This window comes from Theropithecus gelada, chromosome 5 (genome assembly GCF_003255815.1).
Source record: "Theropithecus gelada isolate Dixy chromosome 5, Tgel_1.0, whole genome shotgun sequence".
Lineage (NCBI taxonomy): Eukaryota > Metazoa > Chordata > Mammalia > Primates > Cercopithecidae > Theropithecus > Theropithecus gelada.
This window is the reverse complement of record NC_037672.1, coordinates 165,678,970-165,699,091: the sequence shown is the minus strand read 5'-3', so window position 1 is coordinate 165,699,091 and position 20,122 is coordinate 165,678,970. Positions and strand designations below refer to the sequence as shown.

General features: G+C 40.1%; 1 protein-coding gene across 4 annotated transcripts in view; it reads right to left on the bottom strand.

Annotated features, from left to right (window-relative positions):
* The window catches only part of PALLD (palladin, cytoskeletal associated protein), a 436,926-nt gene that overhangs the window by 96,642 nt on the left and 320,162 nt on the right, over nt 1–20,122 (bottom strand). The window lies entirely within an intron of this gene.

Genomic DNA, 20,122 nt, shown 5'->3' with positions numbered 1-20,122 from the left:
GTGTGCTCCTTGGCCACTGGGACCAAACGTTTCACACACAACAAGCTGTCAACAAAATGAATGCATGAATGAGTGAACGAATGGTAATATCCACCATTTACTGAACTTACTGTTGTGCCAGGCTGTTTCAGTAACGTGATCACTCGGTAACGGCCAATAAATGCCAACTAGTTTTGAATAGCCAGTAGACCACTTGTTTAAAGGGGTTAATACCGTAACTGTATGCTGCCTTCATTACTGATATCTAACGCCAGCATTGCTAGGTTCACTGCCTTCAGCCAGGTAGTCTATTCCTCTCTCAGAAATATCTTTATTGACTTTTAAATGAATAATGATGTTTGTAAAATATTAATAAACCAAATATTGCTCTTTAAGCAATAAATCAAAATTGAATGTCCCTGTGATTTTACTCCCAGAGATACATTGTTAGCTGCCTAACGTATAGTCCTCCAGGCTTTTGTATGTGTATTTAAACACACACTTAAAATAGCTTAGATCATTGTTTCCATACAATTTTGTAACTTTTTTTTTTTTTTGAGACAGGATCTCACTCTGTTGCCCAGGCTGAAGTGCAGTGGTGCAATCATGGCTCACTGCAGTTTTGACCTCCCAGGCTCAAGTGATCCTCCCACCTCAGCCTCCTGAGTAACTAGGGCTACAGGCCCGTGCCATCATACCTAGCTAATTTAAAACATTTTTTTCTCTTCAAGACAAGGTCTTGCTACGTTGCCCAGGCTGGTCTCAAACTCCTGATCTCAAGTGATCCTCCTGCCTTGGCCTCCCAGATGTGACCACCGCACCCAGTATATAATTTTTTTTTTTTTTTAGACAAATTCTCACTCTGTCACCCAGGCTGGAGTGCAGTGGTGTGATCTCGGTTCACTGCAACCTCTGCCTCCTGGGTTCAAGCGATTCTCCTGCCTCGCCTCCCAAGTAGGTGGGACTACAGGTGCCCGCCACCACACCCAGCTAATTTTTGTATTTTTCGTAGAGACGGGGTTTCACCATGTTGGCGAGGCTGGTCTCGAACTCCTGACCTCAAGTGATCCACCTGCCTTGGCCTCCCAAAGTACTGGGATTATAGGTGTGACCCACCGTGCCTGGCCTATAACCTTTTTTTTTTTTTTTTAACCTAACAATATACTGACCAGAGTCATCTTTCTGGGGATAATACAAAGCATTATTATCTCTTCCATTTTTGAGAGGGTGATAGACCAACAAGAATTCATTGTCCTGGGACAAAAGCTTTAAAGAGTGAAAACGACTTTGTCTATTCTAATATTTCTAATAGTAGTTCCCTGTTTAGCTCCACCTTCTTTTGAATTCTCAGCTCGTTTACTTCCATGTCAAATGGCCCTTAGGGGTGCAGCAATGACATCACCCGACCTGCAGCAGGGTTTTCTTGGGGGCTGTGATATGACACTGAGTAAAGAGTGCCACCAGACGGGAGTTAGGACGCGTGATCTGTGCCATTAACTGTGGGACTCTGAAGCTTCCTTATTTCCACAATAATGGGATTAGTCTGATAGATTTTTAAGTTGCGCTTCTTAAATTTTGTGATTTTATGATTTAGGAGTCCACTCACAACATAAGCTCAGAAAGAATAAAATAGATGTCTGTTATTACCGCCTCTAGTGTTTACCTGCCATGGAAGGGACTATGGGGTAGAAGAGACTTGGAGAGTTGATTGTGAGAAAACATACCCACTTCTTTTACTCTGAAGAGGCAGCAAAAGAAGGATGATTCATTAGATCTGTCATCTCTATGTCTGCCTTATTCCAACTACAGGTGCCCAGAAAGATGCATGCACGTGGACCAGTTTTCACTTTTCAGTGCTGAAATCCGGGAAGACTGAAGACACTGATGCAAAACACTGAATATTCTAATGTTTGCAACTTTGAAGTTTTTACACATGAACTGTGGGAGGTGTGGATACATCTTGGCCATCACTTTGAACAAGCCCCAGAATTGCTAGAACTAGCATCAGTAGAAGCACTGATGAGAATTTCTGGCAAGTTTGAAAAAGAATATTCCATCCTCCTCTGAAAACTGAAGATTCTGATCAAGTCTTCTCCTTATATTACTTTTATTTCATTCTTCCCTAACTAAAACTTCGCATTCTATGGATTTGAGATAAGATGAAAGGGGCAGAGAACAAACACACAATGAGCTTTTATTTCATCAGGAGCGACCCTCAGGGCACTCCCTTCAGCTTTGCTGGCTGTATCTGCCAGAGGCTCTGCTTCCGGGCATGCATCTCTGGCTGTACCTTCAGCAGGCTTTGGCTCAGAGCTTATGGCTTCAAACATACAAATTTACTTTCAGATGAAACATTGTGCTCAATTAGCCAAGTATTTGGCGAGAAAAGTGGAAAGGGTGAAAGTAACCCTTCAAATCATTCCTTTTTATATTTTCCTCACAATGAAAATAGTGAAACATAGGTGGTTAAAAACTAAAACACTAAAACGAAAGACATTAAAACCAATAGTATTCACTAAAGAAAGAAGATCTTGGCAGCAAAACCAAATCACAGATCTATCTATTTATCAATCGACTGATTGATCTGTCTAACTACTAACAGGTATTACACACCATCTAGCTCAAAATGCTCAGCATAGGTAGTATATAATATTTTATAAAGTAGATATGATTAGCAAACCAAGTGAACGTCTTTTTACTGCTACCACAAATCGACATTGTTCAATCATGCTTTTCTAACTTAAGAATTAAGGCCCAAACTCTATATTTTCGTTTATTTTATTTCCATGTAGCAGCAAAGGAATGTTAATACATCTTCAGGCATTTTGCTTAATATTTGAATGAAAACTAGAGATTTTCCTAGAAGATTCCTGGCTTCTGGCTTGGCACATTTTCTACGAGGAGGCTTTTGCTATGTGTTTCCTCAGTGATCAATGGTGTCTATTAACAGATGTTCTGATAATCAGTTCAGCATCAGGATCTTGTTCCATTCACTTCTGGTGTTTTGATGTTTGTTGCTGTTGTTGTTTTGAGATGGAATCTTGCAGTGTCACCCAGGCTGGAGTGCAATGGCGTGAACTCAGCTCACTGCAACCTCCACCTCCTGGGTTCACGCAATTCTCCTGCCTCAGCCTCCTGAGTAGCTGGGATTACAAGGGTGCACCATCACACTCAGTTAATTTTTTGTATTTTAAGTAGAGACAGGGTTTCACTATGTTGGCCAGACTGGTCTCGAACTCCTGACCTTGTGATCTGCCTCTTTGGCCTCCCAAAGTACTGGGATTACAGGCATGAGCCACCGTGCCTGGCCTTTGATGTTATTTTTAAAAACTTGATTTAGCCCTTACTATATTTTTTAGAGTCACAGAATCTTGCCTGAATGGCATATTTCTTCTATTGTAGTTGCTACCTTTGCAAGGGTTCCCAAGTACATTTATCAAACAAGAACAAGACTAAGAAAATAACAGATTAATTATAGCTTTTACCTGATATTGATTCATAGTAATGTTACATTTGGGAAAACATTTCTGAGAGTGGAATGCTTAAGATCAGCTTTTAGTCCGTTCATTTTTAGTCCGTTCATTTTTAAGAATAAGCAACTTTTAACAATCTTGGACTATTCTGAATTTGGACTCTGTAATTAAGTGCAACATTTGTCTCCATATCAACAACTAGTAATTATTTTAAGAAAAGTGAGAAACTTTTAAAAACCAAAATGTGGGTCTTCTAAAGTGGATCAGGCTCATGCATTATCTGATCATGAAGACAGACTATTAGGGGAGGAGGGAAAGGACACCCCTCCAAGGACAACTCATACTTTGAACATAAAAGCAAATTCATCTATCCTATTGGTAAAGATAACTTTATGGTTCTTTGGTTTGTTCATAACTTTTTATTAAGAGCAGGGAGAATGGATCAGGAAGAAAGAAATGGGACTGCTTGTACATATAGACACAACTAGAACCCAGTGGACACCAAATGCTATGTCGCAGGGAGCGTGACGACCGCATCTGCAGTTGGAATGTAAAGAAAGGTCACGCTACGATAAACAAAACACAGGCTGAGCTTGTGAGAGTGAGGTAAGCCTTGAACATCCGAGACAACTCCAGAGGACTCAAAATCAGAGTTGGGAGGGGCTGAAGAGGTCATCTAGTGAAGGCATGTCCTGAAAAGAGCATGGCCTTTGGAGCTGGCCAGAGTGGGGTCAGTTCCACTGTCTCCCTTGAACTCACAAAGGTTTTGTTTTGGGAGTGGAGGTTCAGGTATTTACGCCACTGGACTGCTGTTGAAAAGACAGCACGATGCTGCCAGGGCAGCGCCTAACATACTGTTTGGTATGTAGCAGGTGGGGAGCTGGGTTTTATTTGTTTTTGCCTTTTAATTTTGTTTTTGTTTTTGCAAAACACAGTAGTTACAGATAGTAAAAAAGACAGAGAAAAAAATAATCTGAACTTTACTTTGGGCTGGCATTATGCCAATCATATCACATGCATTCTCATGTTTATCTGACTATAGAAACCATGAGGAAGTATCACTATAACTATCATTCCAGGGACAGTGAGCACGGAGAGGTTAGGTAACTTACCCAAGGGCACAGAGCTGGTAAGGGGAGGAGTAGAGATGCAAATCCTTAACTCCAGAGTCCAAGCTCCAAGGAACATATATATTTGGAGTAAAAATTACATATTTATGAGAAGTCCATTCACTGTCTGTTCACCGTCCCTAAGATCTCCATTTTACCAACGGAGCAACTTATTATTGCCAAGTTTAATTGTGCACAGTCAGGTCTGCTTGATCTGAAATAGTTAAGGCAGCTTCTAAACATGTCCCGCTTGATCCACAGAAGAATCTGACTCACTATTGAGCACCCTTTTCCAAATCAAATGAGTTATGCTGGCTCTGAAGGAATCATCCACAGATTCCATGTGGATTACTAAAGAGGCATAGCGGGAATTTGCCTGTTTATGTGATTTTCCTGAATAAGTGGTGAAATACTATAATCAGTGAACTAAATAGTTGAACTTACCCTACATAGGAAAAACCTTCAGTTGTGTCTTATAAATATAGTGATGGATAATAGACAAAGATGGCATATTTAGGCGAGGATTACACATTTTATATTAATCCCAGTGGCGATTCATGAAGTCATGGGTGAGATCATGCATAAAGTCCTCAGCTTGTTCTTTTAATACTATTAATATTACCTCCGGTGACACCATAACAAAGAATCTTGTGTCGCATTTCATGTAGATTTCCAGAGTGCTTAGAAAACTCCCACATCAGCCATGATTCCATTGTTGCTCCCAGAAATACAGGAAGTAAAACTCTGTCAGCAATGGAGCTGCTTAGGGTGTTGCAGTGTCGTTTTCAGAAGAACGAAGTAAATTCAAAGGAAACCACGGACTCCAACAGGCTATATATAGTGGACTATGTTCACAAGAAGGAGGGAATCGGGTCTATTTCCCTAACATTGATAAAGCTGTCATCTCTGAAACCTTCCTTCTACCCAGTCCTTCACGTCTTAAACTTGAATATCCATTCCTTTGGATCAATACACAAACCCTCTGGGTCAAATAAACGGGATTATGTTATCTGAAGTACTTTATTTTTCTCATTAGGAAAATATATAATGATTTGCTTCAGTGATGAAGTTAAAGGTTTTCTAGCAAAGACATCCAACTACTAAGAGAATCGTTGAGATTATTTTGCAGTATATATTTTTAACAAAATAAAATGTACAAACCTAGACTCCAATATGGAAATGGAATGAGGAGAGAGGAGAGAATAAGGAGAAGCCAAATATTCCAATTAAACTTTCTTTAAATATAAAAATGTAATAAATGTATTTAAAATTAGAAAATTATCTGAATATAGACCATAAGCTCCATAGGAGAAAATATTTGATAACACTGGCAATTAAAGAAATGAATTTGGTCAGGCACAGTGGCTCACGCCTATAATCCCAGCACTTTGGGAGGCCAAGGTGGGAGGATCACTTGAGCCCAGGAGTTGGAGACCAGCCTGGGCAATATGGCAAAACTCCATCTCTACAAAAAATAGAAGCCCGGTGTGGTGGTGTGCGTCTGTAGTCCCAGCTACTTGGGAGGCTGAGGTGGGAGGATTGCTTGAGCCTGGGAGGTGGAGGTTACAGTGAGCCAAGATCGTGCCACTGCACTCCAGCCTGGGTGACAGAGTGACACCTTGTCTCAAACAAACAAACAAAAAAAAACCAAAAAAACAACAAAAAAGAATTTATCTGATATATAGTTTATATAATTGACAGTTAAAACAATTGACAATAATATTGATACTGCCTGTTATGGGCCCCTTGAATGAGTTACACTAGGTCACTGCTGATACAGTGAAGTACTAGATTTCAAGAAAAAAAAATCAAGATTTTTTTTTTAACCTAAGATTTCCATAGATGTAAATGTAAAAAACAATTCCATTGCTCCAAAGAATTATTCTTGTATTAGTATATTTGTCTGTTTTTAGTAACTTTAGAAAAAGTTCAATGATTTTGAGAAAATTTGGTCAATTTATAGGATTTATAGAAAGACTTTTCAAATTAAACTTTGGTTCAATCTGCTATGTTCAAAGGAAATGGTGGCCCATGAATATTTTCAAATAGCTATTTCTTTTACAATATGTAATGGATTTTAATAAGATATGGCTCATGAAAAGAGTTCAAAGAGAGAAGACTGCACTGAGAGAAATAGGAGTTTAGAATATCATTTAAAAAGTATTCAGTTAATAGGATTGGTAAAAAAATTAAAAAATGTATTTCTGGACAAAGTTGACAAGGTAAGATTTTGGAAGTAAAGCTTTCAATGCAAGTAAAAAGAAAATACGGGAACCATAAATAAAGACTAAATTCAGTCCTGCCTCTTTAAAAGCCAGGCCTTCTGCAAATCATGACCTCAATTTTAGCAAAAGTCTCATTAGAGATAAATTTATTGGCAATGGGTATATGCATGTTTGAGCCCATTGTTGCATTTTGTTCATTAGCTTATAGGTGGCAACATTATTATTCCATCTTCATTTGTGGGTGGTACAAGTATAAGCTTGACGTAACTTTGGTGTCATTGTTCCCTTGTTTGCCCACTGCATGACACTTAAGAAAACTTTGTGTAGCAATGAATAAACTGGTCTGACAAAAATTCTCTGCACAAACTGACTCCATTTTGGAGAACACAGACACAGTCTTTTAGCATCACGGAGGAATTAATTTTTGATTCAGTCACCTGCTTCGCTGTCATATTATGAACAAAGGGCCCTACATAAGCAGCCCTGGCAGAGCACAGTGGACAGAAACACTGGCTTTTCTAGGCCAAGTAGTGTTACATAAGGAGAAAGGGATTTCTTTTTTTTTTTTTTTGAGACAGGTCCGGTTCTGTTGCCCAGGATGGAGTACAGTGGTATGATCTCAGCTTACTGCAGTCTCCATCTTCTGGGATCAAGCCATCCTCCCACCTCAGCCTCCCGAGTGGCTGGGACTGCAAGCGTGCACCACCACCTGCCTAATTTTTTTGTATTTTTTCTAGAGACAGGGTCTCACCATGTTGCCCAGTCTGGTCTCAAACTCCTGAGCTCAAGTGATCCATCCGCCTGCCTTGGCCTCTTAAAGTGCTGGGATTCCAGGCATGAACGACCTTGCCAAGAAAGGGATTTCTGATTCTTGAGCTGCCCATTGCTCAGAGACAACATCAGGAAAAACAGAAGAAAGGGGCCTATCTGTGTTCTCTGTTATAGTGACGGTAAAAATCGATGGGGCCAGCTATGCTTCCATGAATCTCTTTGTCCATAATCTTAGGCAGGGTCAATTTATTCATTAGGTTCAGTGGGCAGGGCTGACACTTTGCGCAACCCATGAAAAAATTTTAATTTTAATAAACTCAGAAGGAAAAAGCGAACATAAATAAATATAATAATGATGACCATATAATAATGAATCCAGCCTGGATTACATTCATCGTTATACCAATACTACTATAAAATACGATTCTATTTTTTTTTTAACGGAAAAACGGACCCACAAAGGCAAAAGTGCCTAAGGCCCGTGAAAGTCATAATGCAGCCCTATCCTTGGGTACGTGACATTCATCTGAAACTTTGACACTTTTCTTTCATTAGCTATAAAGACAAGCTCTACCACCTATTCTCTATTCACCATTGTATTCTATGTGAACCTAAATCAGCAGGTGTCACAAGTTTTTAGAAGAAAACAACCTCCAGTATTCTCAAGCTCTTCATAATCACAGCACAGAGACAAAAATCAGCTGTTGACAACAGGTGCTTTGCAGTTCATTCATCTGGACATTTCTTTTATGAGTTAATTACTCATAACTCCCTGGTGAACAATCTGCACATCTGGGAAAATAAAACTGCCCACTGAAAGTGAATTACTAGAGTGTAGGTGAAACACAATAGTTAATTCATTTGGCTATCCTTAAAAGGCTTAACAAAAGTCCCTGCAGCACTTGGAAGTTGGACTCCGTGTCTGAAGAACGAGTTAGCATCAGGTTGAAGGCTGCGACATAGGAATATGTGATTCCAACTTCTCATTCAGCTCCGGACCCTTCCCTGGGTCACCCACTCTCTCTTTTACACAGCCACCTCTCCCAGAGCTTCCCATTGATCAGCATCATTTGGCCTCATCGGCAAAACTTCCTACTTTTCATTTAAGTACCTAAAGATTTCCTTTTCAATTTCAACTTATTTGTGGTGAAAAGAGTATTTTGCTACCTGCCTCCCCTTCCCCGCCCTCCCCCCGCCAAGAAAGAAAAAAATCTGAAACCAAAGAAAAGCTCCAGTATGCAATACAATTCCTAAGCGAGGCTCATTATTATCACACAGCTATTCAGACTTTAAATATAACAAAAACCTCATCAGGTCCTGAGTCCTCTTGGAAATGAGGTCTTGAGACAGAATTCTCATACTCTTAGTTTCCCCATGTATTCTGCGGAGGGGCTGGATGGCTGAACTCTAAAATTTCCTTCAGCTGGAGGGTTCTGGGATCAGGCCTCAGGCCAGCCCACCATGGCCTGGCATAGAACTTTCAGCAACTCTTCTAATGGGTGTTGGGGTATTACACAGAGCAGTGGGCTTCAACAACAGTCTATTGAGAGATGATTTTAAAAAACTACTAAAACTTTTTTTTTTTTTTTTGAGACAGTGTTTTGCTCTGTTACCCAGGATGGAGTGCAATGGCGCGATGTCGGCTCACTGCAACCTCCGCCTCTTGAGTTCAAGTGATTCTCCTGCCTCAGCCTCCTGAGTAGCTGGGATTATAGGCACGCGCCACCACGCTTGGCTAATTTTTGTATTTTTTTTTTTTTTTTAAGTAGAGACAGGGTTTTACCATTTTGGCCAGGCTAGTCTCGAACTCCTGACCTCAGGTGATCCACCAGCCTTGTCTTCCCAAAGTGCTAGGATTATAGCTGTGAGCCACCACACCTGGCCTAAAACTTCTCTTTATATATATATATATATTCATCTCATTCTTCAAATTTTTCTCTCTTTGTGTATATCTGTATGTGTAATAATACATAAAACATGTATATATTTGTACATATATATATATATACACACACACACACCCACCCATATCTACATACACACACATACATATACATGATATTTTACCATAGGGGATAAATGATGAAGAAAAAAGAAAACCCTCAGTATCCCATAGTTTTAAGGTAAGATGAAATACGTAGAGAACAAATACATAATCAACTCATCAGATAATGTTTTGTAGAGGACTTAGGACTTCCATTTCTAACATCATGCTTAGCACTATTTGGTTCATAAACATACTTTCAAACATGCAAATTTAACTTCGGGTGAAATAATTCAGTCTATTTTCCACTACTTTGGGGAGGAGGATGGATTAGGTAAAGATAATTCCTTCAAATCACTCCTTTATATGATTCAACTAAATACTCTCTCTGTGAACTATAGAGTAGACTGTTCTGGGCATACCTTTATGTCTGCGACATTTGGACCTTGGATGTTGTGGACAAGCAGAGCATGTGACTTGCTAAATCTTTTTCCCTACTGATGTGATAGGAATCATAACCCAAAGAAATAGAGACATTCATTACTCAACAACTCTTGTTGAGATCCTCACTTCATAAATAATAGTATCCTTAGATTCCTTCACTGGTATGACATACAATATTTCAAAATTTATATATGTCTGTCCTCCAAATTTTCACTGATGCAGGTAATTTTTGGAGTTATCTGTGTAATTATCATTCTCATATTCAAATAGGCAAATTTATCACCTGGATACCTGACTTCTGGAAGCCCATCATTTTATTTACTCAATTAAAGTAGAAGTTCTTCCTCGTACCTTTGGTCATAGTCAACAGAATTGTCATCTACTTGGGATACTTTAAGTGTATTTTCAAAAACTTTCACTGAATACCTACTGAAGTCATGCAAGTTCATGCTTAAGAGCTCATGCTTTGGGTGTAAATCCCAAGGTTGACACTTTGTCTAAATCTCTCTTTTTTTTTTTTTTTTTTTTTTTTTTGAGACGGAGTCTCGCTCTGTCGCCCAGGCTGGAGTGCAGTGGCCGGATCTCAGCTCACTGCAAGGTCCGCCTCCCGGGTTTACGCCATTCTCCTGCCTCAGCCTCCCGAGTAGCTGGGACTACAGGCGCCCGCCACCTCGCCCGGCTAGTTTTTTGTATTTTTTAGTAGAGACGGGGTTTCACCGTGTTAGCCAGGATGGTCTTGATCCCCTGACCTCGTGATCCACCCGTCTTGGCCTCCCAAAGTGCTGGGATTACAGGCTTGAGCCACCGCGCCTCTAAATCTCAACATACGCACTGCGATGCATACGTATCCACATGCATAACTGGTACTGTTTCTCCATGTTCTTTTCTAGTCCTCAAAGCATAGCTATACAAATAGTTTGCAATTTCACAAGGTAACTATTATTATATCATTTATCATAAACATTTTTGCCTTCGTAGGCTTGTTACCAGTTTTAATTGCTGCATAATATTCCATTGCTAGGTGTAAGACTTTGGGGAAGTTATTTAACCTCTCTGTGCCTTAGTTTCCTCCTCTGGTAAAATGAGAATAATAGCACTGCACACCTCATGAATTGCTGCAAGGATTCAACGAGACGTTGGAAAGCATTTGGCACAGTGCACGTTGCATTGCTGCCAATAAGTTTAGTTATTACTGAGAAACATGACTTCTTCCACTAAGGAGTTAATATTCAAAATAAGTAACTAGATGAAGTAGACTGTTAAAGAATCACCTTGCCTAAGACAAGACTATAAATTGTCTAGAGTTCTTTCAAACTCTTAAGTCTTTCAAAGTAAGACCGGAAGTACTGTTTAAGTTCACCATAGGAGGGGGGCAAGAAGAAGGCAAGGGCAGTAAGTACAGCTCCAGAGAACAGCCATTAAGAATTTAACTACTATTTTCAACAAAGGAGTTGGCTCTGGCATTAACTCCTTGTGAGACACCGCACAATTCACTTCGAGTCCGGTGTCTCCATTTTCAAATCTCCACTATAGAGGGTTGGATGAGATTACATTTAACATTCTATGATTACTCAATAGTTATTATAAGCCATCACAGGAAGTTCTTTTTTTTTTTTTTTTTTTTTTTTTTTTTTTTTTGAGACGGAGTCTCGCTGTGTCGCCCAGGCTGGAGTGCAGTGGCGCGATCTCGGCTCACTGCAAGCTCCGCCTCCCGGGTTCACGCCATTCTCCCGCCTCAGCCTCCGAGTAGCTGGGACTACAGGCGCCCGCCACCACGCCCGGCTAGTTTTTTGTATTTTTAGTAGAGACGGGGTTTCACCATGTTAGCCAGGATGGTCTCGATCTCCTGACCTCGTGATCCACCCGCCTCGGCCTCCCAAAGTGCTGGGATTACAGGCTTGAGCCACCGCGCCCGGCCGGAAGTTCTATAAAGATATATTTACTTCTTTGCTTCTCCTCTGCTTTTTGAAACCGGGGTGTGTAAATAATTTCTGCATTGTTCTAAGTCGCAATTAATTTCCCCTGGAAATGGAATAATTCAAACAAGCTGATTTATGCAAAATGCTTTCTAATCACTTGGAGTTCTTCATAATTAGTCCCAGCAGTAGAGAAGTCACCAAAACAAAAGCATCGAAAGATTAAATGAACTGCTCTTTGTGAGAACAGTTTCTTATGTGATCTCAATGTCACGGTTGGCTCCCAGTTGCCATTCGGGGCTTTAGAAGGAGATTCTTGTGCAGGTGTCCTGAATCTTCTCTTTAAATTGGGGCGCTGCTGATGACGGCCTTTAATCCTGGACTGACTCTGCCCATCTTTGGTTACCTCACATTATTCACAGCTACACTGGAGGAATCACACACACACACACACACAAATGATCTCAGAACCTCTGCCGTTACATTCGTGTGTGATTGGTTTTCTCTCAAAAGAATTGCACTTGATATTTTTAAATAATTGACATTTTGCTATTTTTACTAGCTTTGCTATTTTTAAATAATTGACATATCAAGTCAGTAGGTAAAGCAGTTCTATAAATGGTAAAGTCTATTACAACATCACTATCTACGCAAAACTTTGTGACTTATATTTGCTGGATAGGTACATTCTGAAGCCTCAGTTCTTTCTGACTCTGGAATCCTGCCTCTTGCCTGTAAGGTTGTTCATCATCCTCTTTTTTTTTGAAAGGCATTTATTATGAAAACACACAAAATAAAGATGACCAAAAATCGACCTCTATGCATAACACACTAGCACTATTTCTCCATGTTCTTTTCTAGTCCTCAAAGCATAGCTATACAGATAGTATGCAATTTTACAGGGTAACTTTTCATCACTATCATTTAGCATAAATATTGTTGCCTTCATAGGCTTAATCATCATGAGTTTTAATTGCTGCATAATATTCCATTGTTGAGATAAGAGAATATTCTGTGAATTCTAAATTTTTTGTTTTGAAATTATAAAACATGTGCTGTACTAAACATCTTCAGGCTTCTACATTTCTTTTCCCATTTTGAGTTACTTCTTCAGGGCAAATACTGAGAAGTATGATTTTGAAGTCAAATACTCTTTTTACCACTATTTATTTATTCATTCATTCATTCATTCGAGACAGGGTCTTGCTCTGTGGTCCAGGCTGGAGTACATGGTACAATCATGGCTCACACAGTCTTGACCTCCTGGGCCCAAGCCATCCTCTCAAGTAGATAAGACTACAGGTGTGCACCACCATGTCTGACTTCTTTGAAATATATTTTTGTAGAGATGGAGTCCCATTTTATTGCCCAGCCTGGTCTCCAATTCCTGGGCTCAAGTGATCCTCCTGCCTCAGCCTCCCAAAGTGCTGGGATTACAGGCATGAGCCAGCACACCCAGCCTTTTTTCCCCTGCTCTTGACGTCTATTGCTAAATTGCATAAAAAAAAAGTCAACTAGTGAAGCATTGGTAGGATGGAGCTTGGTCATTAAAATGACTGTTTGTGGACATAATGCTGGGTCTCATTTTAATTTTTTATTTGTTAGTGATAATAAACATTTTGTCATAAACCTGACATTTTCTTGAAACATGATAAAGGTAGCTTATTCAATAGAGTTTATATTTCAATTTAAGTAGGGGGCAGGTTATATTTGGAGCCAGAATGCACTACATTGTAAGATCATCTACATGCCGTGTCAATCTTTGTGTGTTCCCTGTTTCACACTCCAATTTAGCTCTCTACCTAAACTCTTCTGGGCAGGTTCTAGTAGTTTCTGATTCAAGTGTCGGCTGTCCAATTTCGTATTTTGCAGGAGAACAGAAGGATAGATTTGTTCACTTGCCAATCCTAGAGCTGCCAACAATTTAGATTTATTGAGGGTTTTCAAAAGTCTTACCCAGGATGAATGCCTTCTATTTATTCCTAGTTTTAGACATAAGTGAATTGATTTCTTCATTAATAGAAATAATTTCTCAATGTTGGTGTTGTAGGACAAAAAAAGGTTGTTTCAAATTATGTTTAGGAGTATCTGAAATTCTCCTTCCAAATCTCTGTTCTCTTCCACCCACACTACAAAAAAGTATCAAAATAAAAGCAGTGTTAATCCCTAGATCAGTGACATATTATTTACCACCCTGGAGAGTTGGAAAGATGGTATTCAGAAGATTAAAACAGGTTTTGACAGCTTTGTTGCATAATTTGCCTCTTTTGACATCTTTTTCAGTAACTATCAACATAAGTTAGACACTGTATCTAATGGACATTTAACTGATTTGTTAAGAGGTAAGATTTTTCTCAAAGGATACAATTATAATTCAGTGTTTAGGACATGTCTGAAAGTGGGTTTCCAGATATTTCTGTTGGTTCTTGGAAACTTCCATCATCTTGGGCTAAAAGTTTCATGAATTACACATAAAGGGAATGTGATGGTGCTTTCATTTTTCTATCTTTAACAAAAGCATGCTTATTATTGCCGTTGCCACTAAAAGAGTTTCTAAACATCTCTCCAGACACGTCTATAAAAAGCCAACAGAAAGGGATAGATACGATCTGTGTTTCTCACTCCAGCTGAAAGACCAGAGATACTTCTTTCCCTGTTTATTTTGTGCAACAAGTAAAACAAAAATCCTTTGCCCTTTTTCCTTTGCCTATTTTTACTCTCCGCAATTGCCTTGGGCCCCTGACACACTGCTATTCTGAAATACTTCAGCACTGACTTCCTTATTTGGTTGCTGGAACTGCTCTTTGTCTTGTTCAAACATTCTGCTAAGCTTGCAGCCTCCCTTCGCCCCCGCCCCTTGCCCACCGCTCCCCCTTTTCTACAGACACACACACACACACACACACACACACACACACACACACACACACACGGGGTTGGGTTGGCTCCAACAGGTCACTCTGACTCAGCCTTCTCTATAGCTCACTAGCCAATCCCCCATCAGTCATGCCCATTTAAGGAGTACCTTTTGGAAATCATAAGGGACCAGAGAGCTTTCAGCTGTTTAAAAAGACTGCTATGTTGCATCACTCGAAGTCACCGCAAAGCATGCATTTCACACAATTGCCCTCATCCAATGGCAGGGTAGGTATTAAAAAACAACCACCACCACCAAAAAACCCAAAAACAAAACTCCAGGCTGCTTAATTAGTGGTTACTTTATTCCTCAGTGTTTTGGCAGTTAGATTTGGCTGATAGAGCCATAGTTCGCTATCTGGTTAGTTTTCAATATTCTCTAATCTATGATTCATGCCAAGCACTCCAATCTAATACTTAAAAAAGTGTATATGTATATACACACACACACACACACACACACACATATAACATAGGCCTAAGTAGATGTGCCAATAACACAAAGTAAAGCTCTGGGTTCCTAAGTGAAGAACACACATTTTCAATAAATGTTGTTCCCTTTGCCCTCTCAGAGTTGAAAACAAGCAGGCATTTGGAGTGCTGAAGGCTATTTTCTGGTTTCTCTGCTCAGACGTGAGTGAGGAAAGCACAGCTCTCTGCATTCCCTATTTAAGAAAGAGCTGTAATGGTCCCATCCAATAACACAGAGCAGTGTTTCCTTACATATAAACAACTGAGACATTCCTTGGGCAAGCACATAGCCTTTTGGTTCCTGGAACAAAGCAGATGGTGGTATTCATTATGTCCAATAAACACATCATCCACACTCCAAAGGGAAACCTGAAACAATAAGCTGAACAAAGCAGTTTTCAAGGTTTTAATCCTTTTGCAATTAGCCCTTGTCTAACTCAACTGAAAAATTAAGAGTGAGCTATTTTCCCCGAAGAAAGTAACCTGAAGTGATTAAATATCCACAGTTTGTTCCCAACACTTGTTCTGAAAAAGAATTGGAGCTCGTTTTCAGAGGCAAGTAATATAAACATACAGGATATCCTATCGCTTCGCATTATTTCTCATTTAGCCACCGAAAATGGTCTGTACCTTCCCTCGTCCACTGTGTTAATTCCTGCAGCCCTGTTACTGGTCAGGCATTGGGCCAGCCACTCCAACCAACCTTTACAGTTACTACTTTGATCAGAATAAGCAGCAGATCAAATCCTATAGGAAGCACGTTCTCTCCCTGCCTTGTTACCATTCAGTCGATTTTGCTTATTTGTGTTCACCATGGTGACCAATGTGGAAATAGTGTTTAGCTTATGAAATTCCCAAAGTGTATTTCCCTATTTTATGTAGGACAGTTTTAGACTGGCTTGGCGGCATTCTTGTTGGAGGAAGACTCAAATCCTTCTTGGATATAGGCAAGGTGTAAATGACAAATATACTTTCAACTATTTCCACCAGTTAGAATCTCAACGAGCCTGGATGTGCCTTACAAAGTGGCTCGTGGGTTCAAACTTGTTTAGGTTTTAGAGCACATGGAAGTTGTGAATGTTTGCACACTATTACACTTCATTCTATTTCAGGAGCACCAAGCAATTCTGCTAAAAGAAAATGATGCTAGTGTACGCCTGCAATATTGAAACAGCCACAAGTATATGTCCATGAGAAATGAAATCTGTCAGAGCCCTTCCAAGTTAATTTAAAAATGTTTACATCTGCTCATTCATCTTGTTCTTGAAAATAAAAAATGGCAGAGGTCACTAAAAGATTAAAATGTTTGCCGGGGGGCGATGGCTCATGCCTGTAATCCCAGCACTTTGGGAGGCCAAGGCAGGTAGATCATTTGAGGTCAGGAATTCGAAACCAGCCTGGCCAACGTGGTGAAACCCCATCTCTACTAAAAATACAAAAATTGCCAGGTATGGTGGTACACAACTGTAATCCCAGCTACTCGGGAGGCTGAGGCAGGAGAATTGCTTGAACCCGGAAGGCGGAGGTTGCAGTGAGCCGAGGTCACGCCACTGCACTACAGCCTGGGTGACAGAGCAAGATTCCGTCTCAAAAAAAAAAAAAAAAAAAAAAGATTAAAATAGCCATTGTTTTTTAGGAGAAAATTTTTAAATTGAGAAAATCATAGAGATTCGGGAAAGACAATCACTATTCACTTTCAGCCCAGTGTCTTGGGAAGCATCACTGGAGAACTGTTGGAATCAAGAACCTAGTCCAAGACTGGGCTTAGAGACCTGCACTCTCCTGCCATTTTTGCTGCAACGCAGTTATGTCACTTTTGAGGAAGTAATTTCATCCCATGAATCTTACTTTCCACATCTATAAAGTGCAGTCCTCATTTTAAATCAGAATTCCCAACATGGTTCGGTTTCATCCTAATAGAAATTATACAGTTGCTTAAGACAGCCCATATAGTCTATTAGTTAATGCATTTCCACCGTCATTGTCCCTGCATTGCTGGTAGACATATTTGATACATAAATTGAGGGATTCAGAATTTCAATAATTACTGAAAATAAATCAGGAATTGGTAGATTGAAATGATTTCAAATAATTTCCCCAAATCTAAACTCACAAAGTCTTAGAAGAGTTGGTTCTTATATTTTTGGTGTGTAGTCTTCACACTGATAATTTCCAAATTCAGCCAAAATTTTAGGCTTAGACCCAACCTTTCTGTTTTCTTGGGATCAGTCTCAAACTTTCTGAGACTGGTTTGGAACATCTCACAAATGCTTGCAAAATGTATTATTGACAGCGTCGAAATACATTTTTTTGTTGTTGTTGTTGCTTCATACCACACTTTCTCTATGGAATTCAGAGTTTACTTTAACTTGATTCTTTCTATTCCCCATCACTGAAATTTCTCCCACTCTCATCTCACCCTGGGCTCAGGAATATACTGAGGGATGCTGTGAGGTTCCATAATGAAAAGGGGCTCAGAGATGTGGGGAGAAGGTTTCTTATGCACACATGATTTGGTTATAATTGCCTTTCAAAAGCTTAATGAATGATTTGTTTTTTGGGGGAAGTCCAAATATTATCCAGATCAAGTTTACCATTTAAAATATATCCAATTATGTGAGACATAATCATACAGCAGTTCACATCTGTAATCCCAGCTACTCTGGAGGCTGAGGCAGGAGGGTCACTTGAGGCCAGGAGTTTAAAACCAGTCTGGGCAACATAGTGAGACTCCCAACTCTAAAACATTTTAAAAAAATTAGCTGGGTGTGGTGGCATGTGCCTGCAGTCCTAGCTACTGAGGAGGCTGAGGTGGGGGGATTGCTTGAGTCCAGGAGTTTGAGGCTGCAGTGAGTCATGATCACACCACTGCACTCCAGCCTGGGTGACAGAGCAAGACCTTGTCTCTAAAATCAACCAACCAATCAACCAATCAATCAGATAATGCTATTTTTGTTGTTGTTGTTGTTCTGAAACTGCCCTGCTCCAAGCAGGGGAAGAGACACATTAAAAGCCCTCCTTTTATAGCCCTTGTTTACCTAAGAAATGTTGGGCATGATGTAGAGTGAAGAGCACTAACTTGGAAGTAAAGAAGACATGTTAAATTCCATGATTCCACTAAAATCAATAATACTTTCATCATATAATCTCCTCCTTACCTTCTATAGGCTTGAATTTTTACTGGGAGTTATAATTATTTGAGGAAAAAATACATCACCTCGGTCTTTAAACATGTGGTAGAAAATAGATTCAAATTCATTTCCCCCTTCCCAAATTACATTTTTCAAAAGAAAGAAAAATTACAGTCTTAAAGAACCACAGGGACACCGAGCCCTTCTGCAGCAGCATTCCAACCATGGATTTGCCTCTGGGGAGGTCCCTCAGCTCCAGGCCCAGCATTCTTTCAAAGAGCCTGGGATCGCACTGATGAATCTACATGGGGGCTGGGGACCAGTACAAATTTTAGGCTTCACTCTAATTTCCATGCCTACATTTATACTCCAGGTTTTGATGGGGAAAGAAGGAAAATAGTTGCCATCGACTTCCCCACCTTTGTTTCAAATGCAAAGAGACACACATACACTCATTATAAAACTTCACATGAATGAGGATAATTGAAGGCTGACTGAATCTCAGTACTCATCAAGGAGGCCTGATTGTGAATGTAACAGGCTCAGAATGTCTTCACTCTTAGCAAGAGCTGCAGAAATATCTCCTGAGATGGAAAATCTTTGCAAACCAGCAAGCAGGAGAGAGTGTGTAACTTAAATCATCACAGCAATGTGCTGGAAACGCATTCTCCCCTGACATCTGGCCATGACTCAGATTGCCATCCTGGAGGCTTCTTTGCTAAACTTTCTGCCAAACTCCCTGTTCCACAGATGCTGCGCTCCTTGTCTCTCCACGCAGATCAGCCCCATTTGACAGATTCTGTAATTACCCATAAGAGGCCCAAGGAAGACGTTTCTGTGTACACAGTGCCCCAACCAATCAACTCAAGCTAACTACCTTCAGGAAGCGATAAACAGAAAGCAGGGATTCTTAGATATGCCTTACTAATCGACTGTACTGACGTATTTCTAAGGAGGCCAAGCTTGGACAAGGGGGTTGGGAACAATCCTTGCTTGGCTCTTAATTGGCTCCAGGCCACAATTTGTGGTTAGTTTCCCTGACACCAAAGTCTAGTCTTTGTCTCACCAATCTAAGAGAATAAGGAGGGTTTTATAAAGCCATTTATTAATATGTTTCTCATCAGTCATCATAACCGCTCTCACCGCATGTTCTCTTCTTTTATGGAAACACGTTTTTTCACTGATGTCCTGCTTCACACTTTTGGCCTTTTCTATATTGTCAAACAAAAGTCCCAAAGCAGCTCCACAGCAACCACCTATCTTATCTCATTCAACAGATCTTCAGGAAACAGGCAAGGGTAGGACTGTCACCTTCACCCAATATTTTGATTTGGTTTTATACTTCCATTTGACACCCCTAATATTCAATGCTGAAAAGAAGCCACCATAATATCCAACATTTCCTGTTTCTCTCAATTCAATAAACTCTGTGTGTGTGTGTGGGCGGGGGGAGAGAGAGAGAGAGAGAGAGAGAGACAGGGTCTTGCTCTGTCACTCAGGCTGTTATGCAGTGGTGTGACTGTGATTATGGCTCACTGCAACCTCTACTTCCTGAGCTCAAGTGATCCTCCTGCCTCAGTCTCCTGAGTAGCTGGGACTACAGACACATGCCACTATGCCCGGCTAATTTTTTTTTTTTTTTATACTTTAAGTTCTAGGGTACATGAGCACAACGTGCAGCTTTGTTACATATGTATACATGT